At 43.8% G+C, this 16,798-nt stretch overlaps 1 protein-coding gene across 1 annotated transcript in view; it reads right to left on the minus strand.

The window, feature by feature from the left end:
• The window catches only part of LOC124596027 (glutathione S-transferase D5-like), a 33,810-nt gene extending 33,189 nt beyond the window's left edge, over positions 1 to 621 (minus strand). The window contains exon 1 of the mRNA XM_047134988.1: positions 526 to 621. The gene's annotated coding sequence lies outside the window, so the exon portion shown is untranslated. The remainder of the gene's footprint in view (positions 1 to 525) is intronic.
• Between the last annotated feature and the right edge of the window lie 16,177 nt (positions 622 to 16,798).

Consider the following 16,798-nt stretch of genomic DNA (forward strand, 5'->3'; position numbering starts at 1 on the left):
AACTACGTTTTGCGTAAATTTTATTTTTTTCTTCTGAATTAAAGAATTTGACTAGTAGGTGTTGTTTTCCGTGATACGCTCGCATTTCTACTGAGGCACAACCAATAGCGATACTTTTAAGTTTGGAAGTTTCCCTTTGGCGTAACAACTGAGCATCTACGTCTCTATAGTGCATAGCGTCCTAAGAATGACAGACTCGCCTCATAAATTCTAGAACAAAATAACAGAGGAAATTACTCTTCCAAAAATCGCAATAAAGAAGTCTAAAACCTTAAAAATAACTACGAGAAATAATGAAACTCAGCTCAGCTAGTTTGCCCTTGACATAAATTCTTGAAAAGAAAGGTCTTTTTTGACTTCTCACAGCGGCGTAATGCAGTAGGACCTCAACGGTGAACGTCATACCGCCACACGGCTTTGCATACTTCGCGCACATCTTATGCACTATGCTACAAAGAAAGCGTTTGTATTTTAAGCGCAATGTTGTTCATGAACAAACGAAATTTTGGCAGGTGTTGTACATACCAAATGAAACTGGAAGGAAAGTTCTGCCGTACTTCCACTGCTCTCTGCGAGATCTGTAAGCGACTCAGACACCGACGTTCGTTTTATATCTGAAGAGTTGCGTTGACATCCGGTGAGTCACTGCTAGTGTGATAAAGGGAGAAGCACTTTCGCACGCTTCAATTCGTACTGCGCTACGATGATGGAGAGATATCACTGTCATGTCAAATACATGATAAACACACAATTACAGAGAAATATCATAGAATTTCATATCTAGCCACACTGTTTAGTTAGGGTTTTTTCTTGATTTTAGTGTGAATGTCTCTTGCAGAGATAATCGCAGGAAGGTTAATACTCCGAACGAGGTGGTCAAGCGACAAGACGATGGACTGGCAGTCTGGAAGATGGTTGATAAAAACCCCAGCCAGCCATATAAATTCAGATTTCCCTTGTTTTCCTAAATTGTTTAAGGCGAATGCCGGGATAGTTCGTTTGAAAAGGAGACAGACGGATTTTTTCTCCTGTGGCAGTTAGCGCTCCGTCTGTAATGACCTCGTTGCCGACAGGAAGCTAAGTCCGATCTTTTTTCTTTCCTTAAAGACGAATATGCAAAATGTTAGTGAAAACTATAATGCAGCTCATACGATTCTCGCAGTTTCGAACGATTTTTGTCTTTCACAGTCGCGCAAACATAAATTTGAAAGAACTGTTATACTGGGGTTAACATATTTTTTGTGTCCAACCCGGGACATATAACCATATTTTTCCGTCCAACATGGGGCATATTTTTTAAATTACTTGGAAGTCTTAACAGTTTATTCAAATACTAAATTTCATTTATGCTGTTGTATTTTTTACAGGACATGACTTTTCTCTGAAGTGGTTTGTTTTAATAACATCATAAAATTCACAGCAAGAAAGTTCTGAATTAAATTTAACGTTCGGCAGCTGTTTAAGAGTAGATACTGAAAGTACATCGCTTTCTGCAGACCCGATGTTCCCCACGATTGAAAAACCTCTCCCAAGTGGAGGAAATCATCGTTAATGCCATCTTCATCTTTAAAAAAAATCTTAAGGTTGGTGAAGCAGTAGCATTAATAGTACTCTTATGTTTAGCTCTTTTCACCTAGCGTTTAATATCAGCCTTTCCTTTGTGTGCAACAGAAAATTGTACAGTACATAGTGTGCAATAAACGCGTTCATTGTTACTGTCCTTACACAATTTCAAACTTCTGTGCTCCTGTTGCGGGTGTATATTAAATACACAGTTTATTTTGCCCACTGCTAAACGATGAGACAAAAAACCAATAGTAGGATTATTTGACACACGGAAACAACGTAAACATATTGCTCTTGTTGTGTTGCCAAATGACTAACACTAAGCGAAAAGTTGTGAGGGAACCGGTAAGCACGCCTCCGCATAGACATCGGCGATCGCTCCAAGGTCGGTTGACAGAGGTACGACCGTGAGAGAGAGTTTAAATACGCGATGTCGAACACACAGGTCTAAAATTTTAAAAAAATCCTCGCCAGTCATAAAATGCTCAAGCCCTGGACACAATTGCCACCCTCGACACCTTAAAAACCAGGCCTGCACGGGCTAATCCCGGACGTATGGATAGCCAATGCTTAGCACCAGGCTTAACACAACGAGCGTGGAGCAGCAAATGTGGTAAGTAGCTACAGGGATAAACACTTATAGACGTTGTTATAACTTATTAATGACAATTAACAATGAACAGAGCGCCTTAGAATCAATGACAGATAAAACATTTGCGCTCAGATTCCCTGAACATGATAAAATCATAAACCAAACATCGCTTCAGAAAAAGAGACAGTATATCTTACACTAAATAATTTCTTGGAGAGAACTTGGTAAACACAACTAATGTTGACTCACAATAAAATAAGCACACAGGGCCAATCAGCAAACGTGCGGGGTGGTTATAATTAACGGATAGCTGCCCACAGCGGGTCAGTATGGGCTGTAATTGTCGCATGGCTGTGAAACTTGGTAGATATTCTAATGCGTTAATGGGGAACCGATTTACGGTGGAAAAAAAATTGTTCCCATTTTGGCCACCAAGTGCAAATCTAGCGCTGCGAATTCAAGGAAGACGTATAGAAATGCTTCCACAGGTGACGGATTAGGAACGGGACATGGACAGAAAAGCTCAAACAAGTGAGAAAGGCATAATGTTGATTTTATTAGTAACCGCACTGAACAAAATTTGTTCAATAGGAGCATCGGAGACGTCGACGAGATGGTGCACCCGTAAAACGACGTGATCAACAATTGCTCGCAGCAGTTCCGATAGAATCTGAGCAACGTGTTCCTGTATACTGGCCTTCAGATGAGGTAGAAACTGAACGTGTCTCTGGTAAAAGCGTTATTTTAGATATCACCAAAGCGAAAAGTCGCAAGGATTCAGATCAGGTAATCTTACAGGCCATGCGTCTGAGAAACCACTGGAGATAACACGTTCGTGGAAGGTTGCGTTAAGCAGATATTTCACTGCGAGAGCGACGTGACATGTTGCCCCATTTCATGAAAACGGTGGTTTCCACAGATCTGTGCTCTTCGAAGTGCCGTACAAGGAGTCTCGGTAGCGTGCATACGTCACGGTACATCTGGAAGGCCCTTTGGGTGTATTGCCTTCAAAGAACAGACCGAGATAAAGATGCTTGTGAATACGCATAACACCAGCATGTACGGCGAATTAGGTAGTTCTGTGTATTCACTGCACCCTGCAGCACGAAATTTGATTCGCCACTTCATGGAATATTGGTTGCCCACATGTCTTCACTGGGTGGCGTAGCTTGCCTTAGACGGGCCCTACAACTGGGTGGCCGGCCAGTGTGGCCGAGCGGTTCTAGGCGCTGGAACCGCGCAACCGCTACGGTCGCAGGTTCGAATCCTGCCTCGGGCATGGATGTGTGTGACGACCTTAGGTTAGTTAGGTTTAAGTAGTTCTAAGTTCTAGGGAACTGATTACCTCAGATGTTAAGTCCCATAGTGCTCAGAGCTATTTGAACCATTTTACAACTGGGTGGCGTAGCTTGCCTTAGACGTGCCCTATATAAAAATTTGTCGCTGAGCCCTTTTACCCAACAGTGGCGAAGCTCAAATGGAGGGCAAAGATTTTCCACAAAAAAACAAAAACTCTCATTGTGAATAAAATAAACACTTATTTAATAAATATAAATTACATAGTTAAGTAATTATTCACAATTCATGCTCCTAGGCGTCAAGTTAGCCAAAGAATTCAAATGTATGCTTTTCTCGCCTTTTTTCGGCAAACTTACGTGTTATATCATCCATAGCTGAAGACGATTTTAGTTTTTCGATATGTTCTGCCTCTTCATTTGCAAATGGGAAGAGTGTCACCGGTTGTAATACTTCGAATGTATTACTAAGGTCACAGAGGCTTTGAAATCTTCGTTTAGTTTGAGAAATTAATATATCTAAACAGCAATAGTACACACTTACTTTGAAGTACGGTCTCGGGTCTCGGTTCTGAAATTCTTTCATCTTCTGATAAACCATCAAAATATCGCATCATCATCTACCGTCTTTTATTTTTGAAAACAGTTGTTACCGCCTATTCTTTTGCTAGGTCTCTGGACTCGTTTAGCAAACCGTTGAATTAAGTTTGATTCCTTATTATTTCAGTCGATTCAAATCATTGCATAAAAAGTTCTCGGTTTACTTGCCGAGTCAAACTTGGATAAAATCAAAAACTTTCTATGACTACCTCCATCATCTTCGTCAGTTTTACCCCTGACGAAGATGACGCAGGTAGTCATCGAAAGCTTGGGATTTTATCCAAATTTGACGCGGCAAGTAAACCGAGAACTTTTTATTCAAGGACTCCGTCGCGAAAGACTTTGTAGTCATATTCAAAACATTGCTTAGTAAAATACTAGTTTTCTGTAAGTCATTATTTTCATGCTGTAGAGTCTTAGAAATTGGATTAATGATTTCAAATAATGAATTAAAAAAGTCGACAAGCACTATAAAATCGTAGTTCTCTAAAATATTAATTATATCTTTACTTTCGTCATGCTTGTCTTTTTTTAATGGAAATTAAATTTATCTGGTACAAATTTTTCATTATTAATGAATAATTTTCCCTTATAGGTGACACAGTGTCGTATCTTGAACATTCTAGCAGTGCATACCTTCTTAAGAGTAATTTTATATTTTAAATAGGCTATTTATCGTTACTCAGTATTGACCAGCGTTTTATATTATTGGCAAAAAAGGTGTATATTTATTTCCTAATTATCTAAAAAAATTGACACTTCATGAATACGTTTTGCAACATTATTTAAAATTAAATTTAATACGTGTGCTGCACAATGAATATAATCGGCATTGGGCGCATGTTCTTTTATAAGGGCTTGTAATCTTTCATACAAACCTGTCATAACATTTGCTCCATCGTAACTCAGCGCTCTGCAATCTGACGAATCCATTTCACATTCTTTTATAGTATTAAAAATTTCAGTTTTAAACCCTTCTGCACTACAATCAGCTACTGATATAAATCCCAAAAATGACTCATACAGTTTTATTTGTTTAAACACACAATCATCATTTTCTACTATCGAGATGTATCGAAAACATACAGAAAGTTGGTAATTTTTTGACAGGTCTTGAGTTGTATCCTACATAATCACCATAAATGGAGCTTTTTTTAATTTCTAAAACAATATTTTCTTTAACTGCAGTAGCAAGTAAACTAACAATCTCATTTTGAATCGTGGGGCTTAAGTAATTTATTTCACCCTTTGTTTTAAAATAGGATCATAATTCGATAGTGAACGTATAATTGACATGAAATTTCCAGATTCAGATTTATGGCTTCTTAATGGGAAATTACATGAGCTAAAGGAATTATGACATTAATAACACGACGCAGTACATCTCGCCAGAAAGTAATTTTACTATTGATTTTACTTTGCAATAAAGTATCGATGGTATTACCTTGTAACCAATTCTTACAGGAAAGAGCAGCGTTAATATGCTGCTGTGAGTTTTCATGGTCAGATATACATTGCGTAAAATTGCTTCTAACTGAAATGCCGTTAAAAACACCGTTAACCCATGCGGAGGAGTATGATTTGCTTTAACCATCTGCAAACAACCTCTGTAACTGACAATACGGTTTGTTTAAAATATGAGAATGACATAGCCATGGCCTTAAAAATTTTATACCAGCCTTGTTGAAATATGAGTAATGATAGGCTGAACAACATCGCTTTGCTTCTGGATCCTTTGGAAACGGTCCTTGTGGTTTAAATGGGCCCAATTTAAAAATTATTTTTTGTGCACATTCAGTAAAGCTGTCACCAAAACTTCCTCTATCTGACGAAGATATATTATGAAATTCCTCAGACCTATTAAGATCTTCGGTATGGGTTTCCTTTATTTTCCGAAACTCTAGGAGGCAAGTTGTTCCAGAAGAATCTAAAAATAAATTGAAGTAAAATTAATATTGAGAATTTTGGGAGATTACTCAAAACTGTAGGGTTAAAAATCTTCAATTTTTTAAATTAATCTTTATACCAGGCTTGGCGATCCCAGATTGTTTCATGGGCCTCCACGAAGACGTGCAACGTCACAGCGGGCCATATTTTATAGCTTGTTCAGTCTTAAGATCGCTGCGGTGGGAAGGGGGGGGGGGGGGGGTGCGAGGTGCAGAAGGCAGAGAAAGAACGGTGCGGTGGAAGGAGTGAAATAAATAGACCTAATTTGCGCCATCTTATTCAGTGCAAGCAAAACACACAAACATACACCATTTTCTAACTGCTATGGTGGAGATTCGATGAATGCAAGTGGTTTTTCATGGAAGCACTTTCTTCGCAGAGTCATTGATATTCGTATGTGGTACATTTTTGTACCAAAGAATGTGACATTAAAGTAAGCCGGTTCTTATACCGATATTTCATGAGTAAGAGAAGACTGGGATTTAAAATACGCTATTTATTATACGATCCAGTTAGGTGCCCTTGAGGCGTTGAAAAAGTAATAGACAATGTGCCAGGAAAACGTTCCTCATACGTCTAGTAATATTATAAATTCAATTTAGCGCTCAACAAAGCAATAATAACACCAATAAAACATACATGGCGCAACGGATGCTTCAGCGCAACACGTATGATCACTGCATAGACTGGCTGGTATTTCAAAGCAGCACGAAAAGTTCTAAGCATCACGGACGAGATTCATTGAGAACATAGGGAGATCGTCAAAGTGTGAATAAAATAGTGGGGCACAGGGCTTAATTTGGGCCGGAATAGGCCCGAACAGCGTTTCCACAACTTCGAGGGAAGATTTTTTTTTTTTTTTTTAACCGAGTGGACCGAGTCCGCACCGGAGATTGAAAGTAATACACGTATTTTAAAACGTAATGTAAAATAGAATTCGCCGCTGTGCAGGCACCGGTAGCGTAACAGTGATTGGCCGGTGTGTTGCGAAGGAGTGTTAGCGATTTGTTTGCAAAAGCATTCCTCACGAATATCAATTTGCAACAGCTGCAAAACTGCAGCGCGCGTTGTCTGACCTCTCTGTATTTGTGCTCTTCCCATTTGCAATTCTCTGTAGGTTTGGTATATCATCATCATCATCATTATCATCAGCCAGTCCAATCATTACGTGATAGGGCCTCTTCGAGTAGTGGATTGAGGTAGGCTTTCAGGTGCCCTCTCCAAGTGGAACGGTCTTGGGCAGTTCTCTGTAAGGTGCTACCAACGATCTTCTTGATACCTTTGTCCAATCTGTCCGGTGGTCTTCCACTAGGTCTCCGATGCTCTCTCGCACTCCATTCCGGTACTAGCTTCGTCCATCTGCTGTCTTTCCTTCTCTCGACATGGCCAATCCACTGCCATTTCAAGGAGCCTACTGTCTCTTAGATGCCCTTAACCTTCGTCACAGACCGGATGTCATCTGCCCTTTTCCTATCATTTCTTGTGTAGCCCAGATTTGAGATTTCCATGGCTCTCTGTGCTGTCGTAAGTTTCCCTTTTGTAAAAGAGTTCAGTGTCCATGTCTTGCAACCACACGTCAGCACATGAAGAATGCATTGTTCAAATACTGTTTTCTTCAGATTTTCTGGCATATTTTGATCTGAATGCTGTTGAATTCCTCCCAAATGCTTGCCAGCCAAGCTTGATGCGCCGATAGATTTCTGGCCTTACATCTCCCTTCATATTTATAATCTGACCACGGTAGATATATTCACTGACCTCTCTAATGGACTGTCCTTGACTTTCACATCTCCAGCTGGGACCCATTTGTTGGACATTACTTTTGTTTTGGAAAGGTTCATGTTCAGGCCAACCAACTGGCAATCCGATGCAAGATCTGTAACTACGTTTTGAAGCTCTGCTAAGTCGTTGGCCAGTAATGCAATATCATCAGAAAATCTCAAGTTGGTAAGCCTTCTTTTATCAATTCTAAATTCCTTACCTTCCCATCTCAGCTTTGACATAGCCATTTCCAGTACAGCGGAGAACAGTTTTGGGGAGATGGGATGGCCTTGATTAACACCCCTCATGATGCGGAATTATTGAGTTGATTCGCCGATATTAACATAAGCTGAAGAAGTCTCGTAGATATTGCTGAGCACTTCGATGTACGCAGCTCCCACTCCTTGATCACCGCATGGGGTTGCTAGTCCCCCATCGGACGCCTCCCCAGGTGGCGGATGGAGGAAAGCCTCTCAGATGTGGGTGGCACCAGAGAAGTGAAATACCCGGGGTGGACCAAAACTAGTATAACGTGGTGGCGTCTGTACTCTAGTGCAATGGCCTACGAAACTACCAAAGCCGTCTGTACTCTATGACAGGGACGGCCTGGAAATTATATCGCCAATCCATTCAGAAGCAAGCGTGGCGATAACGCTTATCATCTTTGAGTCATGATGTGTGACATTAATGTTTGGTGTATATCGAGAGATATTTCTGTTCGTTCATGTTACACTTCTGCAAAGTGTTACTTACGTACGTTTACTGTAGTGTTCCCGTTCTTTTTCGATATAAAATGTACCTTTCTTTTCTTCGGTGAGCTATTTCTTCATACTCTCCATGCGTGGCAAATTAACGTTTAATAAATACTACGTAAGCATATTGACCTATGATGTTTTCCAAGGCGCATCAAGATTAGAAACAAATATTTGTAGCAGCTCTAAGACGAAATTAATGGTCTTGGGGAACATCTAATCAGCAAAGTCAACACATCGAACATACCATCCTGGAATTTATGTAGCTGATTCAGACATTTTAGTCTAACCTGTAATCCATAAATTGATCGATCTTACTCGAAAAATTTGATTATGGTCCTTACTTATAACGAATTTTCCATCCTGCCAGTTCTCCCAAGCAACTATTCTTTTGCTGTTGGAGGTATCAGGTCTTATTTTGTTTTCATTACGCGTGACAAAGCGCAGATATCTGTGAAACATACTTTCATAATTTTTCGTTAAATGTACTCTACACGCTGATAATCGCAGCTCCCGACCTACTATATGTTACAAACGAATCCACAATGGGTATTCAGCTCTGAAGTTAAATTTCTTGCGTTCATTTCGGAAAAATAATTACTGTAACATTGGAAGTTTATGTTAAAATGAAATTTATTTACGCTTGGGACTGAAAAAAAGGGTTCGTAATTCGCCTTAACCGAAATTCGTGTTAACCGATAAAATTTACTACACTCCTGGAAATGGAAAAAAGAACACATTGACACCGGTGTGTCAGACCCACCATACTTGCTCCGGACACTGCGAGAGGGCTGTACAAGCAATGATCACACGCACGGCACAGCGGACACACCAGGAACCGCGGTGTTGGCCGTCGAATGGCGCTAGCTGCGCAGCATTTGTGCACCGCCGCCGTCAGTGTCAGCCAGTTTGCCGTGGCATACGGAGCTCCATCGCAGTCTTTAACACTGGTAGCATGCCGCGACAGCGTGGTCGTGAACCGTATGTGCAGTTGACGGACTTTGAGCGAGGGCGTATAGTGGGCATGCGGGAGGCCGGGTGGACGTACCGCCGAATTGCTCAACACGTGGGACGTGAGGTCTCCACAGTACATCGATGTTGTCGCCAGTGGTCGGCGGAAGGTGCACGTGAACGTCGACCTGGGACCGGACCGCAGCGACGCACGGATGCACGCCAAGACCGTAGGATCCTACGCAGTGCCGTAGGGGACCGCACCGCCACTTCCCAGCAAATTAGGGACACTGTTGCTCCTGGGGTATCGGCGAGGACCATTCGCAACCGTCTCCATGAAGCTGGGCTACGGTCCCGCACGCCGTTAGGCCGTCTTCCGCTCACGCCCCAACATCGTGCAGCCCGCCTCCAGTGGTGTCGCGACAGGCGTGAATGGAGGGACGAATGGAGACGTGTCGTCTTCAGCGATGAGAGTCGCTTCTGCCTTGGTGCCAATGATGGTCGTATGCGTGTTTGGCGCCGTGCAGGTGAGCGCCACAATCAGGACTGCATACGACCGAGGCGCACAGGGCCGACACCCGGCATCATGGTGTGGGGAGCGATCTCCTACACTGGCCGTACACCACTGGTGATCGTCGAGGGGACACTGAATAGTGCACGGTACATCCAAACCGTCATCGAACCCATCGTTCTACCATTCCTAGACCGGCAAGGGAACTTGCTGTTCCAACAGGACAATGCACGTCCGCATGTATCCCGTGCCACCCAACGTGCTCTAGAAGGTGTAAGTCAACTACCCTGGCCAGTAAGATCTCCAGATCTGTCCCCCATTGAGCATGTTTGGGACTGGATGAAGCGTCGTCTCACGCGGTCTGCACGTCCAGCACGAACGCTGGTCCAACTGAGGCGCCAGGTGGAAATGGCATGGCAAGCCGTTCCACAGGACTACATCCAGCATCTCTACGATCGTCTCCATGGGAGAATAGCAGCCTGCATTGCTGCGAAAGGTGGATATACACTGTACTAGTGGCGACATTGTGCATGCTCTGTTGCCTGTGTCTATGTGCCTGTGGTTCTGTCAGTGTGATCATGTGATGTATCTGACCCCAGGAATGTGTCAATAAAGTTTCCCCTTCCTGGGACAATGAATTCACGGTGTTCTTATTTCAATTTCCAGGAGTGTATTAGGACTAATGTATTACTACCTGGACCAATTTTTTTTCGCTTTAACCATGAGTTCGTCTTGCGCGAATTCGCGCTAACGAAGTCAAACAGTAATGCCTTATCATAATGAATAAAATTGTATTTTATTAAATGTGTGGTTTAATGAAATCTACATTGATTTTATTTTTCATTCCATGCCAGATGTGCTGGTTGGAAAAGATTTCTTCCTGATATAAGCTCACTGTTGTAAACAAATTTAGTGTGTCATCATCTTGTTAACTGTGTAGGATAAAAAATCTATTTAATTAATACACACTGCACGAAGCGCGTAAAATTAAACATAAATGCACATACACCTAATGTGGGAAAACTTATGTACATAAACTTATGGAATGTATTTTCTTATAAAGGTGCGTACTGCGTATGCACAAATCTAACGAACGCGCTACTCGCTTGTATTTACCTAATGCTGTTTGTTAGACTAGACGATAGACCTAGATGCAGCTTTCTACATCCCGCTGCTCTCGAGTGACATGCATCGCATTCGCACCCTTAATCTAACGCTACGGTTTGTTACCATAATTCAAATAAAGTTATGTACGTTGTACATTTCTGCGATGACGTAAAATAATATTGACGCAACATAACGTGACCTAAATTATAAACAAGAAGTATTTTTTTGCGTGGAGATAGATAAGTTTTTAGTCTTGCCATTGCAAAGCAAATCTGATTGCTGAAAAAATGAAGAAATTTTGAGCAATTCCTTTATAACTTCCTTCTTCTTCTGTTCAGTTCTTCTTTTCGTAGCTCCACTGGGGTAATCTCTCTTTCTTTCATTCACTTGTCTCGCAATTTTACTTATTAACGAATCAGTAATCACTAGATTTACAACGTTTGAACGTCATGAACACGTGCACAGATAGATATATACGCGTATATATTGTTCTCATTCAAGTGAAAACGAGAAATGCGATAGTTACTGTTGTCTGCTGATGTGCGCCGCGGGAAATCTGAGACCTTCAGTGATGCCAACATTTGGACGTCCGTTAATTCAGCGTTTAGGTTTCGGCGTAAGACTTAAGCGTTCACCTTGATTGAATGAGATTGTGGAAAAAATTTTACGAATTTTTGCTAACATACATCGGGGTCCGTGTAGCCATTCGGCCGTGTATCATTGATACGGCTAATACGGCGGTAACAACGCCCCTGCATCAACTTCTATCCGTACCAGAAACCGAAGACCAAATTCAGAACGTTGCTGTGGAGGTTTTACTTGCTACACCGTCTTTCTGTATTGTTAATCAAGGGATGGGCAAGTCTTGTGGCATTGCACAAACATTAGCGCTACCCAGGTACATGGTACGTGGTCAATTACAATAACAGCAACCTCGTCAATAACTTCCAATAACTTCCTCTTCCAGGTGCCATACCAAGCTCACCATCGTTTTCGAATTTCATTACCGTCTTCTTTAAACATTGGACCTCTCCTACGACCTTTCAGTCGACGATTCTTTCTCAAGGCAGCATTGTAACTGTTGCCATTCACATAAAACAGTATCACTAACAGTGCACAGTCTCTCTTCTCAATTGCGATATTGTTCACTCACGTTATGGCTCGTCAAATGACAGCGTGGATACCGAACCGTAGTACAAACAGTGTAAAGCGCCAGATTTTCACCTGGTGGCCGCAATTAGAACCAATTTGTATTTCAGCGTAAATCGGTTCCGCATTAATGTTTTAGCATACCTACCAAGTTTCACTGTCAAACGACAGTGTGAGTAGGTGCATTTTAATTACAACCATCGCATACAACTAATTAATATGCAATTGTAAAGAGCAATACTACAAAAAGAAAGTGCTATATCCAACCTCAGGAAAAACGTCTAAACTAAATAACAAGTACACAGAAATCCTCCAGAAGCTTACGTTAATTGTGCTATCCCAATTTAATGTAGGAACAATAATAATTTCAAGTAATGCAGAGAAGGCCCACACGTTGATGGGGACGGCAAAATTGGATCAGTAGCTTTAGGAACACTAGCTCACAGGCCAGATAGTACATTAAATCGCCTGGCACGAGCTTAGCAATAATACAATAACACCTCCAAAGGGGCAAGTTAACTGTAGAACACGCCAGGACGGAAGTATATTACAAAATAACACAACTTGAACTTGAAGTGGCACTGCCCCTAAGACAGTCATACACAAAACAACATCAAATTATGCACTTTCTGGGATAACATTGAAGAGAACAACAACTTAAGCGCATGTGATGTTTCTGTCAAACGCCACCGGGACGTCTCTCTCTCTCTCTCTTTGCCTCGGTGTGCCCTTGCGCAGGGACCTACACCACGCATAGAATTCACTGGTGTCCGGCTAGTGCTGTCTTCAGAGGAAGCACGGCGCAAGGCGCTGTTCCCCGCTCGGAGCAGGACCGATATCGGGGTGCTGATGTCACGTTGTCGCTAGCCGCCGGCTCAGGCGTGGCCTCCACACCAGACTGCCACACTGATGACAACTGCGTCAGCGCTGTGCAGCCCCCACAACTGCCTTCCCTGCTCACTGCCTTCCTCGTTAGGTCTTCAAAGATTGACCATCTTCCTCCAGCTTCTCCGTGGCAGATGCCAGACTGCGTGGTCGGCCCAGGTTGTGGGATACGCTGCACTTGGAACAGCCCTTTCTGTCTGCAAGACCACTCACAAGGGGACCGCGCCTCCTCATCATCAAAGATTTCATCCAAATTTATGGCTTATGATCGGCTCGATTCGAAATAAAAAAAATGGCCAGGTGTGAGTATGATTTGCGCAATGAGGATTCTGTACAAACTTAATTATTTATACAGCCAGTTTATCCATTCAGAGAATCGAGGACATTGACGATTTTTGCCTGTTATTGACACTGATACTGGCAACATATCGGTCCTGACTTCTGACAGTGTTTTAATTTCAAGTCTGAAGTCGGATAACAGATGACAGAAGAACAATTTTTTTCGTGTGACATAACTACAAATTAACGCTTCCGGATGTTCCCCTTTACTTGAACTATGAAACCTAGCTTCCCGTCGCATTTCATGATTCTGTGTCAATGAGAAGCACACTGTAAGTTCTGATGAAGGAGTTTACGGGTCTCAAAATCTGTCACATAAATGGAAGTGTGTTTTGACTGCATTGACTTAGAAGCATAAGATCTTTCACCGCCAACGGACCGCCGGCCGGTGTGGCCGAGTGGTTCTAGGCGCTTCAGTCTGGAACCGCGCGACTGCTACGGTCGCACGTTCGACTCCTGCCTCGGGCATGGATGTGTGTGATGTCCTTAGGTTAGTTAGGTTTAAGTAGTTCTAAGTTCTAGGGGAATGATGACCTCAGATGTTAAGTCCCATAGTGCTCAGAGCCATTTGAACCATTTTTTGAACCGCCAAGGGACCATAGACCTTAATACGCTACATAAATTTGAACTTGGTACGTATATCCGTTCCTGAGCAAAAGAGTTCTAACAGACTGACAGATGGACAGCACAGCGGTCGTATGAGGGTTCCGTTTTTACAAACTGAGGCACGGAACCCAAAAAAAAAAAAAAAAAAAAAAAAAAAATAATAATAATAATATGCCGTGGATCGGGCGAGGCATGTTCTATTTGTGTAACCGTAGAGTCCAGGCAGCGGTTGGCGCAGTGGCAAGAGTGTAGATCAGAGAAAATGGAATGAGAGTTTGGTGTTGATGGCCGCGAGTCCCCACCCAGGGAGGTTCGGCCACCGAGTTGCCACTGTTTTCAGGTGACGTTACATTAGGTGACTTGAGGGTCGTTGATGATGAAATTATGATGAGAACAACAGGACAACACAACGCCCAGTCCCCGACCAGAGAAAATCACGGACACAGCCGGGAATCGAACCCGGGCCCCATGCATAGTAATCAAACGCCCTGACCATTCAGCTTAGGTAGCGGATTGCTAAAGCGCTAATCCGTGGGTCATGGGATCGAGTAATATGTGGAAACTTTTTCCTTCTTCACATTTTTTCCTTATTGTTAGTTTGAAACCTTTACAATAAAGCTAGGCCGGCAGCGGCCTATCTACGCCGCTCTTTGGCCACAGAGAACACATACAGGAAACAGAAAGAAAAACAAACAAATATGGTGGCTATCACTGTGCACAACGGGGAAGACAGAGTTTACACACGTGATCGGAGGAGCACAAATGGAGAGACACTGAGGCACTGACACGAAGACACACGCGTGCACTGGCGACGATCTCCGGCACATGAAGATGCACTGTTCACTCGAAAAAACTGGGGACCTGCCAAAGGGAAGAGGTGAGGGTAGGAGGGAGAGGGGGAGCATGTTGATGCCAGTGGGAGAGAAGAAAGGAGGGGGAGGGGAGAGGTTAGGGGGGTGTGGAAGCCCGAGAGGCAGGGGAGGGAGGGAGGAAGAGGGTGCTCTGGAGGAAAAAACACAGGGGGAGGAAGGGGAGGATCAAAGTTGGTAGGAGGGGTAAATGGAGGGGATGAGGGCATCATGAGGGAGGGGGAGTTGGCAGAAGCCACCTTGGGCAAGGGTATGGAGTGTGGAGAGATGGAGAGTGGGTGGGATGTGGGAGTACAGGCATGGCAGCTGACTGGGGTAGGAAAGGATGAGAGAGACAAGCGAGTGAGGCGGATCTTGTGGGAGGTGTAAAGGATCCATACCCGTTTGAGTAAAAGGAGGAGGTGTGGGAACGGAATTAAGTCGTAGAGGATCCACGTGGAGGAGGGGAGGTGGATGCGGCAGGCGAGTCAGAGCGCATGGTGTTCCAGGATTTGAAAGGATTCATAGAAGGCAGGAGGGATGGCGATCCAGGCAGGATGGGCTTAGCAGGGGCTAGGGCGGATGAGGGATTTATAGGTGTGGAGGACGGTGGAGGGGTCCAGACCCCATATGCGGCCAGAAAGGAGCTTGACAAGGTGGAATCGGGAGCATGCCTAGGCTTGGATCGTCCAGAGAGGGGGGTCCAGGAGAGGCGATAGTAAAGGGTGAAGCCAAGGTACTTTAGGGTGGGGGTGAGCTTGATAGGATGGCTGTAGATAGTGAGATAGAAATCGAGGAGACGGAAGGAAGGGGTGGTTTTGCCTACAATGATCACCTGGGTCTTGGAAGGATTGATCATGAGCAGCCACTGGTTAAACCAAGTGGTGAACTAGTCAAGATGGGATCGGAGAAGGTGCTGGGAGCGTTACAGGGTGGGGGCGAGTGCAAGGAAGGCGGTGTCATTGGCTTACTGGAGAAGGTGTAAGAGAGGCGAAGGTGGCGGCGTGTCTGCCGTGTAAAGAAGGTACAGAAGAGGGGAGAGGACGGAACCTTGGGGCACACTGGCGGAGGGGTAGAATGTGTAGGAATCCGTGTTATGAATGGTGACATAGGAAGGACAGTGGGAAAGAAAGGAGGCGATCAAACAGACGTAGTTAATAGGAAGGGCGAAGTTTTGGAGCTTGAAGGGGAGACCGGAATGCCATACACAGTCGTAGGCACATTCAAGGTCGAGGGAGAGGAAGATGGCGGAGCGACAGGAGTTGAGTTGTTCAGAGAGGAGTTGAGTGAGCTGAAGGAGAAGGTCATCGGCAGAGAAGGATGGCCAAAATCCACAATGGATAGCGGGAAGGAGGCGGTGCTGGTGGAGATGATGGTGGATGTGTCAGGTGAGGAAGGATTCCAGGACCTTGCAGAAGACTGTGGTAAGGCTGATGGGGCGGCAGGAGGAGACAGCGGATGCCGGTTTGTTGGTCAGGATCCAGGAGGTTTTCCACAGGTCGGGGTGGATGCCCTTGGACAAGACCACATTATATAGCCTGTCCAGGGTGGAGAGGAAGAAGGCAGGAGCTTCCTGGAGGTGACAATAGGTAACACGGTCATGACTGGGAGCGGTGTTGCGTTTCGTGTGGAGTGTAGGTATGATATGTTGAGTAGTGATCAGGGCATTGAGTTCGGTGTGTGTAAAGTTGTCCACATACTGGAAGCCAGCAGCGAGTGGAGGGGCAGAGGTGTCAGTTCGATGGCGGACATCAGGGAAGAGGGAGTAATCGAACTGGGGATCGTCAGGGAGGGTAAAGATATCAGAGGGGTAAGAAGAAAACAATTGGCCTTACTAAGGTTATAAGGAAAGGGGTGGTCATCATGAAGGAGAGGATAGTAGGAGGGCA

The sequence above is a fragment of the Schistocerca americana genome, chromosome 2 (assembly GCF_021461395.2).
Source record: "Schistocerca americana isolate TAMUIC-IGC-003095 chromosome 2, iqSchAmer2.1, whole genome shotgun sequence".
Classification (NCBI taxonomy): Eukaryota; Metazoa; Arthropoda; class Insecta; order Orthoptera; family Acrididae; genus Schistocerca; species Schistocerca americana.